This window comes from Pantherophis guttatus, chromosome 8 (genome assembly GCF_059756535.1).
Source record: "Pantherophis guttatus breed Tessera chromosome 8, ASM5975653v1, whole genome shotgun sequence".
Classification (NCBI taxonomy): Eukaryota; Metazoa; Chordata; class Lepidosauria; order Squamata; family Colubridae; genus Pantherophis; species Pantherophis guttatus.
The window spans coordinates 13,551,350-13,564,618 of record NC_142070.1 but is presented as its reverse complement, the minus strand read 5'-3'; positions in this window follow the sequence as shown (position 1 = coordinate 13,564,618).

Genomic DNA, 13,269 nt, shown 5'->3' with positions numbered 1-13,269 from the left:
GTTTTAATAAAACAAAGGCTAATTCCAAAAGAAGGAAAGATACATTTTTGGTAAACATAGTGGGTTTAAAATTGTAAAAATTATGATTTATTGAACAAATCATAATTATATTCCAATTTTGCATCAAGCCCTAAAATATATTTTTAAACGATACAGAGGATAGGATTACAGAGGTTATTCTAATCCAAAACCAAATTAATTGCATTTTGTAGTTCATGTAACCAGTTGGTTAATAATTGACGCAATTCCCAAATTATTAAAAAAACAAACAAACCAGTGTTTTATTAAAATAATGTGTATACATTTTAATTTTTTTAAAAAATGGAACAATTCTTGCTGTTCCCTCTTTGTCATTCCAGCAACGTACACAGCCTCTTCATTTCCTGCCCTTCCTCCAAACATTCACACCCAGTTCCTGCTGGTTGTGTTTATTTTATGGTACTCTCTGGAGCACTAGAAAGCAAATATGCTTACACCCTTGCAACAAACCATCATACTGCCTCTCCATCATCGCTTCCCTTATCTAACAAAATCGTCTTCCTCAACTTTCCATGGTAAAGCTTGTTACCTATACTTGACATTTCTGTTTATTATTGGAGGTATTCCTGTCAATTGGCCAAGATCAGGGCCAGAGACAATGTTTTTTCAATGAGCCGTAGGTAGCACAACACACTATTTAACTGCTTGTGTGTGTGTGTGTGTGTGTCTGTCTGTGTTTGTTTGTTTTGTAGCTCCTTTTCTGCCGAGCACAAATTCTTTTTCTCAAGCTCTACAGACCCAGTTCTAAATAATACATTAGTAATTGGGATTAGAAGCCACATTTAACTACTTGGGTGGGCAGATTTCTCGTAAACCCAAACTAAGAAATGAATTGGAATAATGAGAGAGACTGCTAAATGGCATTTCGTAATAGTTGTTGTTATATAGCAGCATATTTTCGGCAAATCCAGAAAGTGAGCATTGTGGTATTTTCAGAGGTGACGTATTTATTTATGGAAAATTATACAGCTGCCCAATTCTCACTCTTAGCGAGTCTAGGCACTTTACAAGGATAACAGACTTATATAAAAACAATAAAAAAAGAAAAACAATAACCGGCTCAGCCCTCTGGGGACAACAATAAAAAAAACCCTGGAAAGAACACAGGTAGTCCTCATGTTAGGACCAGTTGCTTAGAGACCATTTGAAGTTATGACGAACTCCCAAAAGGTACTTATGACCTGGTTCTGATGGCCACCCCCTGCTGGTTACAAGACCTCATTTTATTTTATTTATTTATTTTAATTTGATTTATATGCCGCCCTTCTCCGGAGACTCAGGGCGGCTTACAATGCGTTAAGCAATAGCCTTCATACTTTTGTATATTTATACAGCTTATTGCCCCCACAAACTGGGTCCTCAATTTACCTACCTTAGAAAGGATGGAAGGCTGAGTCAACCTTGAGCCTTGGCGAGATTCGAACCTGCAGTAATTGCAGGCAGCTGAATGTTAATAACAGGCTATTAGTCTGCTGCGCCACCAGGCTCCTTTAATTTAATTTATTTAATTTAATTAATTTATTTACTTTGTCAAGCATGTCTACGATAACAGATATAAGTATGGTTATGAATACATGAAATGGATACAAATAAATAAGGACAGTAGGACAGTGACGGTAGGCACACTGGTGTGCTTATGTACGCCCTTTACAGACCTCTTAGGAATGGGGTGAGGTCCACGGTAGACAGTTTGAGGTTGAAGCTGTGGGGGTTTGAAGATGTAACAACGGAGTTGGGTAGAGCATTCCAGGCGTTGACTACTCTGTTGCTGAAGTTGTATTTTCTGCAATCGAGTTTGGAGCGGTTTACCTTGAGTTTGTATCGATTGTTTGCCCATGTATGTTCTACTGGCTTGCCCTGTCAACGTTCATGAGAATGGTCTTGGAAGGTTATCTGAATTCAAGGCTTGAAGAGAATGCAGAAGGAGAAAGGGGTTTAAAATTCTTCCAAAGGCAGGTGAGATCCTGGACCAGTCCATCCATAGCCAGCAACAGAAAAAACGATGAAGGCGGATGAGGTGACAGTTGCATCGCTGTATCTTACCTTGATACCTTTCTTCCTGTGAACATCTATGACACCAGAGGTGAGTTTCAGCAGGTTCTGACCAGTTCTGTAGAACCGGTAGCGGACATTTTGAGTGGTTCGGAGAACCGGTAGTAAAAATTCTGACTGGCCTCGCCCCCATCTATTCTCTGCCTCCCAAGTCCCAGTTTATAGGGAGGAAATGGGGATTTTGCAGTAACCTTCCCCTGGATTGGAGAGGAAATGGAGATTTTATGGTATCCTTCGCCTGGAGTGGGGTGGGAATGGAGATTTTACAGTATCTTTACCCTGCCATGCCCACCAAGTTACATCCACCAAGCCACACCCACAGAACCGGTAGTAAACCCACCACTGTATGACACCCTTCCGGTAGCCCCTATATCCTAACCATCAAGGGCACCAAGATGCCAGTCTGGGTTTTTACTGAGTGTTTTCAGGTAGGAAGATCTGCCCCCAAATGTGGCCCGGCTGGGACACACCTACAAATATCTGTCTTAAATTGCAATGCAAAGAACTGGACACAGCTTAACCACATTGCTTCATCAGCTAAAAATTATTGGATCTATTGGATCTAGTCCCAATGATTGTCAACTTGAAGCTGACGGCAGGTCAATAAGGTGAAGAACACGGCATGTATTTTTTTTAAAAAAATTGAGGGCTGGGTTTTCTAAGGCTGAAGATTTGTGAGTCCCAACTCAGAAGTATTATGTAGATGCACCAGATCAATTTTACCAAACTTTCCAAGACCATAGCGGAAGAAGTCATCCTTTCAAAGTACAATAAAAAAAGGTACCTTAAGATATGGAATCAACTCTACTATTGGTTAGAAAAGAGACACAAATAAGTAAATTAATAGTTATGTATAAAAATGCTATAATCAGAATATTTTGTTATGATGAATTGTTATAATTGATTGGATGAGAATGAAGGCAGAAGAAATAACAAAAAGAAGAACGAACGATTGGAGACAACACCGAGATGTCACGCGGAAGGAATGACTGATATATTAAATGTTTGTTTGTTTAAAAAATAAAAAAAAACTTTTAATAATAATAATAATAATAATAATAATAATAATAATAATAATAATAATAATAATAATAATAATAATAAAAGGTATCCATAGAGAACATTGTACTATATAAAGCTTCTGAACTTTTCAAGCGCAGAGTAGCAAAGATAAAAGGCAGGCATACTCACATGGGTGGAAATAGATGTGTTTCCTGTCAAAATTAATCGATCTCTTTAAAAGTTTGACATTGAAGGTTCTATTTTTATCATTCTGTATTTGGGGTTCAGCTAAACATAAACACGGTTGGAACTGGGATGGTAATCTGATTGGCAGTAACCTTTGTTTTGATGGGCTACATCAAATTGGAAGGACATTCTTTGCAGCTTCAATTAAATGTTTTTACTGTTTCTCTCTCTCCTTCTCTCTCTCTCTCTCTCTCTCCCTCTCCCCTTTACCTCTGACCTATTTTCTGCTTGCCAAACCATTTCTGCCCATCTTCACTTATTTTAATCTGGAGCCTAAAACCCAACAAGCAAACTGTTCCCAGTAGCCCCCCCCTGTTATGTTAAGGTCTGCTACGCTTAAAGAACTGTACTGTAATCATTAGGAACTAAATTCTAATGATATGGATTTTGTATTACTGCAGAACAATATGATCAAGTCATCATTTTCTTCTTTGGAAAACAAATTTCATTCAAAACCTCGGAGTGTAATGTTGCAGGAAGCAAAGCACCTTTACAAATAAGGTCAATTTTTGCATAGAGTCATACATCATCTGAGCACTGATTCATGCCAGAATCAATATCAACATATGGTTCTGTGCTAATCTGACACGAAGCTGAAAAAAATTTCACCATTTCCAACCTGCCTGTAATTTCTACTGACACAAGTAGCAGGTGTGATGCAGAACTAATCTGTTGCAGAGTTCTCTTCTGTATAATAAGGGACACCATGGCCTGTTCTGGAAGAAAAATAGGAAACTGAGAGAGCAATGTGATTAAATTTTTCAGATTACTCAAAATCCAGAAGGAATGACAGCCAAATGGTGTTTCTCAATGTTGGAATACACGTTGGGATGTATCTTGTATTGCAACAACTACAGTAGTATTCAGTCAGTAGATGGCAGTGTTTACAAGTTTGGATCTATGATATATACTCTATTTTCTTTTGTACTAAGTAGAGTTTCCTGTTTCCTGTTACAATTAAATAGTTGAGCAGTAAAGCACATGGTGACGGTACTCTTTGTTTGCTCTGTGGTGCAATATATAAACAGAATTTCTCAAACTCAACCTTGGCTACTTTAACATGCATGGATGTCAAGTATCAGAATTCCCCTGCCAGCATACCCAGGTTCAAATGCATCCTGACTGTGAAAATTCACTAGATAACAGAGGGCCGCTTATTTCTCCTGCAGTTGAAGGACTTTTACTAAAATACTTCTAAATCTAATCAAGAGCCAATTGTACTTTGGAGTTAGCTATTTCACCAAGTTCTTTAATTCCTTACATATACAGATGATAATGGAGATACATATAAAGCTTTAAATGGAAAGTTTAATCAGAAATATTTTATATTAGAATACTATACTATAAAAAAAAAACCCCTAAAAGCTTTAAGGAACCATATCCAGACAACAATATTTACAATAACCAACAACTTTTTACAATAACAAAGCCAAGTTCTCCCACTCTTTGGGTGGGAGAACGAGGGGGAGTGTGTGTCTGCAGGAAAGTCCGAGGGCAGCTGGGGGGCAGCAGAGGGGCAGAGATGCCCTCCATGCTGATGTGGCACCTTCTTGCAAGGTCCTGGTTGCTTAGCAACGAGTCCGTGTTCTTTGGCTGGTGGGGAGGAAGCCTTGGGGGCCCCTCCGCCAGTGCTGTCTCCAAAATGCCAAAATAACAAAGAAGTGTGAACTTTCCCACAAATCATCTCTGTCTTTTATTCCTTCATAGTATCATACGACTAATATTAACTTTGGTCTGTGATTTATTTCTAATGGGTACATGCGAAATCAAATAACAGAAAGTGGAACAAAACTACGATTGGCTTTCTGGATCATTTCAAAAGTCCCTTTTGACTAGGAATAGCCAGACAACCATATAGAGCAGGGGTGTCGAACTGACGGCTTGCGGGCCAGATGCATCATGTGCAGGCCATGCCCACCCAGCTCCGCAAATCAGTGGTGGGTTGCCCCCGGTTCGGACCAGTTCTATAGAACCGGTAGTAAAACTGGCGGGAGGCTCCGCCCACTGACCCAGATGTCATCATAAGTGATCTGCGCAAGCGGGCATGATGCGAACCAGTACTAAATGTAAGTAGAATCCACCCCTACCGCAAATGGGAAAAACGTCTCAAAATGTCACGTGATGGCAACGTGATGCGGCGAGTTGGACACCTGTGATATAGAGTCTAAAGCCATGATGTGAAATCAACAAAGTCTCTTCTCATTTCACAACCAGAATCCAGAGTTATATTACTTCTGATTCTGAAGGGTTTTATTTTACTAATGCCACATTAGCATACTTTTGATGGAGTAACATTCCATAAATTGCTTATTTGGCATGTGAAAGAGAGCTTATTTTTGTCCATCTTAATATCTTTTCTTTCCTAACTCTTCCCAATTTTTCTCAGTTCACTGCATTATCAACTCTAACCTTAAGATCTGTTTCTAGAATGACTGAAGCTAGTCTGGATCAAAGCTGTGTGTGACTGCATTTACTCTATGCTTATCATGTTTTAACCTTGATTTCAGTGGTGGGCTGCTGCTGGTTCGGACCGGTTCGGCCAAACCGGTAGTTCTGACGATCAGCTGGTCCTGCCCACCTGTCCCCGCCCTATCCTGTCCTATATTTCCTTCTTTCTGGCTCAGCTGATTCATGCGGCACAGCTGATTTCCATGCCTCGGCTGTTCTACTTACCGGGGCTGCCTTAGAAGGTAAGCAGCTGAGCTTCAAATTGCTGTATTTTGAACGCTGGGTACAAGCTCGTTAGGCGCACACGTGTGCGAAGCATGCACAAAGCATGCACTCACAGAACTGGTTGTTAAACCGGTTCAGCCCACCACTGCTTGATTTCTTCATTAAACAATTAGTTGGGTTCACACAATATACCATATTTTTCGGAGTTTAAGACGCACTGGAGTATAAGACGCACTTACCTTTTTTGGTGAGGAAAAGAAGAAAAAGAAATCTCCCTCTGCCTCTGAGCAATTTTGCCTCGTTGCAGCAAACAGCAAACAGCCTGCTTTACTTTCATTTTCATTTTCAGCATAGCTTGATTAGCACAAGGAGGGGAAAAAAATCTGCTCCAGCAATTTACCTCTATGCAGCAAGCAGCAGAGCCCTGGACAAAACAACTGAGAGCAAATCAGTTGAGAGTCAGGAGACCGATCCAATCAACTTGTGCTAATTAGGCGGTGCTGAAGCTGAAAGGAGCTGTTTTTTCTTGCTGTTTGCTTGCAAGGAGGTAACTGCTGGGAGGCAGAGGCCAAAGGGTGGGGGCCAGTGGGTGGGCGGGGCTACATTCAGTGTATAAGACACACCTAAATTTTCACCCCCTTTTAGGGCGGAAAAAGGTGCATCTTATACTCCGAAAAATACAGTAAATATAAATCTCTCCCCCCCCCCCAAGTCTGAAAATATGCTATGAATGTGTGAATTGTGAATCTATATGTGAAGGCTTCCCCCTCCCCTCTTTTTCCTCTTTTTCCTTCCATTATTACTAAGTCTTGTCTTCCATTTTATGGCTCATAGTAAGAAGGTACTTATTTAGAGCAGAGGTGGGGAACTATGGACTCTTTATGACTTGCGGACTTCAACTCCCAGAATTCCCAAGCCAGCATCCACAAGTCATAAAGTCCACAAGTCATAAAGGGACCATAGTTTTCCACCTCTGGTTTAGAGTCTTAGCAGAGCTGGTAAGGCTTTTGCAGTCCTGAATAATTATTGTATGGGTATTCCTTAATTCATCCAGAAAGGATAATGATTTAGATACCAGAATTGAAGAATTATAGAAGTGACCTCAAAAATCACTTTAGTCTCCTGCTGATGCACTGCTGGTAGTACCAGAATGTGCCAAATGGATTCATGCCATTGTTAAGAAGGTTATACCTTTATTATTCCCTGTTCGGAGCTAAAGATAGACAATTCAATCATGAACTGCTTACAGAGTTAAAGGTGGGCATTGCTTATGTTTGCCTGATCAGATCTTAATTGGCTTTGTTCTTATTCCTGAGACGACAAGGGAGGCTGAAGAAAACGTAGATCGGGTACAGTTACTCAAGTGCTCCGTTTAAATCTTAATTTGATCTCAGTCATGCTCAGTATTTACAAGGATAACTAGGATTACAGAAGTTATCCACATGCCGTGTAACCAGCACTGTGCATATTTATTCAAATATTTGGACAGCGTTTATATCTGTGTAAATGCACATAGGATTGAACTTCTTAGTGGGATTATGTAAGGTTAAACAGTGGATGGTCTATCAAGGTCAAAATACCAGGTGCATGTAAGTGTGCTCTTCTAGTGGAACTTTTAACATTCTTGTTCCCTGCCTGCACTTTTTCCTCCTGAATAAAAATCATCTATGCTCCAGGAAGCTCCTCCAGAAAGCCCCAAGTTTTGTGAAACTTTAGAAGAATGAAGGACTAGAGGGACTTGCTCCTTCCAATTCCACTCATTTCCTTCAGAAGAAAAAGAGAAGCAGATTTCGTCTTCAGTTTCTTGATTTAAAAAAAAATAATATTTTGCATGTCTTTATCAGACTAAATTAATTTTTTATTTGCTTCATTACCCTTTCATAACATGTGAATAATTTCTGAACAGTGGATAAAAAGGGACGACTTCTTCAATGCCAATTCTTTCATTCTTTGTTACTCTTCTCATTTTTATCTTATTTTTTTTCTGCACATTAAGCTTTCCAGAATTCATAATGCATTCACTTCACAAAGCCATTGACTCTGGCCACCATAATTTTAAAAACCATATATGTGGCCGTGAAACATAGCCATTGCATGTAAGAGCATTCCCAGAATGGTGTCCTTTAAATGGTTGGAGTAGAACTCCCATCATCCTCAGCCAACATAGGCTTGATATATGTCTTATTTGGTAGCCATACTCAAGACTTTAGGGTTCTGGGGATTTATGAAATTGTTTAAATAGAAATCAGATTGGCGACATAGAATAGAGCGCCAGTTTGGTGTAATGGTTAAGGTATCATGCTAGAGACTGGGGGACTGGGAGTTCTAGTTCCACTTTAGACCTGAAGCCAACTGGTGATTATGGGCCAGTGATACTAGGGGTGTATCCTTTTGGTGAAGGAGGCAACCCGCTTCCAAGAAACCTTGCCAAGAACTTGTCCAGGCAGTTGTCAGGAGTTAAGACTTACTCAAATGTACTATATATATTTGTAGATGGTGCGTGTGTGTGTATATATGTGTGTGTATAATGTGTGTGTGTGTATCTATATATCTATATCTCAGTAGCTAAGATGCTGAGCTTGTCGATCGAAAGATCGGTAGTTCAGTGGTTCAAATCCCTAGTGCCGCATAATGGGGTGAGCTCCCATTACTTGTCCCAGCTTCTGCCAACCTAGCAGTTCGAAAGCACGTAAAAAATGCAAGTAGAAAAATAGGGACCACCTTTGGTGGGAAGGTAACAGCGTTCCGTGTGCCTTTGGCATTTACTCATGCTGACCACATGACCATGGAGATGTCTTCGGACAGTGCTGACTCTTCGGCTTTGAAATGGAGATGTTCCCCCTAGAGTTGGGAACGACTAGCACATATGTGTGAGGGGAACCTTTACCTTTACCTCTATCTAATGAATGAAAGGGTTATTTTTTATTTCCCTGTTTTCTATTTTAATAGCTTATTATGAACAAACCAATGATTTGTTTACCAATGTAAGCTTATACTCTCCAAAAATGCAGTGTGAGTGATGACATCATCTGCTAGAGTGCCAAGTCCCCCTCCCCCTTGACCTACCTTCTTCCTAGCAAATGTATAAGATGTTAACATGGCTTTTAACTTCTATTCCTGTTTGTAGAACAGATTACCAAAGGGAGTTGATGGATGAATGAAATCAAACTGAAGAGTGGATTAATTTATCCCTTTTCTGCCAAAAAGTATTATTTCAACCCAACAATATTTTGTTGCAAGATTGCACACATTTCCAATTAAAAATGAAACATTGTATTTTAGGAGGCTGAGGATATTTCATTAAATGTCAGTGTGTTTTTACAAACTGCAATGACAAAGTCAGAAGTGAACATTACTAATTCCAATGGAATACACAGGTCCTCCTTGATTTACAATTACAATTGAGCCCAAAATTTATGTTGCTAAGTGAGCCATAAAATTCACACTTTCCCCCCATTTTGTGACCTTTCTTGCCATATCTGTTAAGTGAATCACTGTGGTTGTTAAGTTAGTAACACGGTTGTTAAGTGAAGCTGGCTTCCCCATTGACTTTGCTTGTCTGCAAAAGATGATCACATGATCCCAGGACACTATAACCATCATAGCATTTAGACTTATATACCGCTTTACAGCCCTCTCTAAGCGATTTATAGAGTCAGCATATTGCCCCCAACAATCCGGTGTCCTCATTTTACCGACCTTGGAAGGATGGAAAGCTGAATCAATCTTCAGCCTGTTCAGATTCGAACTGCCAAATTGCAGTCAGCAGAAGTAGCCTGCAGTACTGCACTCTAACCACTGTGCCACTGTGCTCACTGTAACCGTCATAAATATGAACATTCGAATTTTAATCATGTGACCACGGGGATGTTGCAATGGTCATAAGTGTGAAAAATGATCATGCCACTTTTTTCAGTGTTGTTGTAACTTCGAACAGTCACTAAATGAACTGTTGTAACTCAAGGACTACCTGTACCTCCAAATTATTATGCTCAGGGTTAAAGCCATACCCTCTAAAACAGTACTGAAACTTGTTAGTAGTTTGCTTTGAGTGTTTCTGTTTTTGTTCTATAGGGATTAATTAGTATGTTAGTACCTGTGGCTAAACAAAGAAAAGAGGTTATATATTTATTTATCCTAGGGGCATGGTTATGGATTGTTGTTTCTCTTATGTCTATTATGAGTCCTTACTCTTTAAAATTTATGAAGAAATTTAGAGGCAGCCTTTATTGTATAAAAATGCACAATAAATGAGAGAGTTCCAAGTTTCTTTCTTAGAATGTATGGCTACCTTAGTATGTACAATAAGAAACCAAATAAAACGAACTGTTAGATGTGTAGGAACTCAATGCAGATAAGGTCTGTATGGAACACAAATTCCTTTATCATAAAAGACAGCTACCGGGAAGATGCAATTTTCTTTTAGCTTGTTTGTTCAGAAGACAAATACCGTAATTACTTTTGGGACCTTTTGCTACCACTCTGAAAGAACATTGGCTTTGTCCTCTCCTAAGGATTTTTTCTTTCTTTCATGGCTTATAAGTGGTCTTGCAAATATAATCCATTGAGCTGTGTAACTGGACAAAGGCATGCAACCTCACTGGCCAACAATAGGGCAATTTGGTTTCTTCTATTTCTTTCAGAGTTTTCAATGGAAGGACCTTGAATGGCTATTATTTGGCAAACACAAACTACGCTGGGCCAGGTATGCAGCCAACATTTTGGAGGAGGAATTATGGGACACAATTATGGCATCAACTCCTGGCATTAACACACTGATTTCTATGCATCAGTTGAAAGTCTCAAAAATCCTTTCAGCTGAATTTGTGTTCTTCCATGTGACTTTGGGACAGTGGAGGCCAATCCAAATAAAATGGAGGTATCACAATTTAGGATGCCAAATGCTGTAGAAGATTAGATAACCAGTGGCTACCTATGGAATCCAACCCTATTTTTTTTAAAGATCTGGAGCCTCCATGAACGAAATACAATGAATAAATGAATGAAATACCAAGGAAATTCAGCAAAACGTCACTGTTTTTTGGTCATTTAAAAAACGAATGAAATACAGGCTAAAATAGACACACTAAGCTTTTAAGAAACTTTAAATTATTTTGATTTTTAAAAAATAAGGTTGAAAATGTTTGTCACTTCCCATTCTACTCACATCACCATCATACCTTCTGCAGGCTGCAAGCTTGTACAGTAAGCGCAGTTTCCATTTGCAAAAATATACCTGCTCCAGATTGTGAATCTTGCTGGTCTTGGATGAGTTTATACTTCCCACAAGGTCCAGGTTTTATATTAATTGTGCTAAATGGACTACAGGCTAATTGAAGAAATATATGTGTCTTTGTTGCCAGGGAACCTTTCAACTTATTGAATTATATAGCTTCCCTGCTCTGCACATGATTTAATACTGATATGGACTACAACTTCAGATTTCACTAGCCTGGTCTGGATATTGTTGGCACAGTTGTTTATGCATTAATCATATTCAGATTAAACTACATATTGATTAGATTAGATTAACAGAGTTGGAAGGGACCTTGTAGGTCATCTAGTCCAACCCTCCGCCCAAGCAGGAGACCCTACACCAGAGGTCTTCTCCAGCCAGCTATGCTGGCTGGAGAATTCTGGGACTTGAAGTCCACAAGTCTTAAAGCTGCCAAGTTTGAAGACATCTGCCCTACACCATCCCTGACAAATGACAGTCCAATCTCCCCTTGAAAGCCTCCAGTGATGAAGCTCCCACAACTTCCGAAGGCAAAGCTGTTCCATTGGTTGATTGCTCTCACTGTCAGAAAATTGAAGATGTTCTTTGAAGGTGTTCTACTGTACAAAATAGTCCATCACGTAAGGAAAAGGAGCACTAGGAACCTGTGATTCCCCAGACTGCACCAGGTGTATTTCAAAGCCAAATTTAGAGTATCATTTTTAAAAAGCTACAATGGAATATATCTAAACTTCATCTGATGGACCAACTTCATCTGTAGAAATATGCTTACATATTAAAATTAGGAAAGGAAGCCCTTCTTTCTTCCTCAGTTGATGAAAGAGGAACTTTGATACAATGGGACCATGGCCAGCTTTTCAGAAAACCTTAAAGATCTAATTATGGGTCCATGGTTTCTCATTAATGACTTTAATTGGTCTGGCTGGATTCTAGCAGGAACTAGGATTAGAGTAGTGGATAGAGAGGGGAAACAATTCTAAATTGAATTCCAGAGTTTTAATATATATTAGGGAAATTGATTATATGTCATCAAGTTGGTGTTGACTCTTAGTGACTACATAGATTTTCTCCAAAACAGTGAGTCCCTAATCTGGCCCTTCAGTTCTTCCAGTGGTGCACTCATTGCCATTGACCACACACCTTCTTGATGGCCATCTTTTTCCTCATTTCCTTCCACCTTTTCCAGAGAATTGGGTCTTTGCATGAGGTATCTGAAGTAGGCTAATTTAAGCCTGGTCATGTGTGCCTGAAGTGAATATCATTTTTTCCCCTTAAGCATGTTCTAATACTGCTTTACAAAATTACTAGGGGCATATATTGTTTAATTTATAGAAATGGTGTTATCTTTGGTGGCCAGGCACCCTGTAATGTACATGACACATTATTTATTTATAATCATGAAATACTTTTTCAAGGCTATTTTATTATGGTTCTCTTTGAATTAAAAGTCTCTTATTTATTTATTTATTAATCAAATTTCTATACTGCCCTACTCCCGAAGGACTCAGGGCGGTGAACAGCCAAAATAAAATACAGATAATACAAATATTAAAAAAATCCCTTAAAATTATTAAATATTTCGGCCGAAACACAGATTAAAACACCCAATTTATAAAATCACGAATTAAAAAATTTAAAAATTTAAATCTTGATGGTATTCTTTTTGTCATTTTGCTGTTAATTAAATCTAAACTATTGTTAAGTTTTAGTTATGATATTATTAATTATTTATTGATTATATTTGAAATGTGTTGCAATAGTGTTTTCTGCTGAAATGTTGTGTTACTGATTATAATCCAGTCAGGCTCTAAGCAATGACTGATGTGATTGCATCACCAGTTATTGCTGATTATTATATCTTTATTCTCAGGTTATTCATAATCTATCTTTATAATAGCAATAGCACTTAGACTTATATACTGCTTTACAGTGCTTTACAGCCCTCTCTAAGCGGTTTACAGAGTCAGCCTATTGCCCCCAACAATCTGGGCCCTCATTTTACCGACCTCGGAAGGATGGAA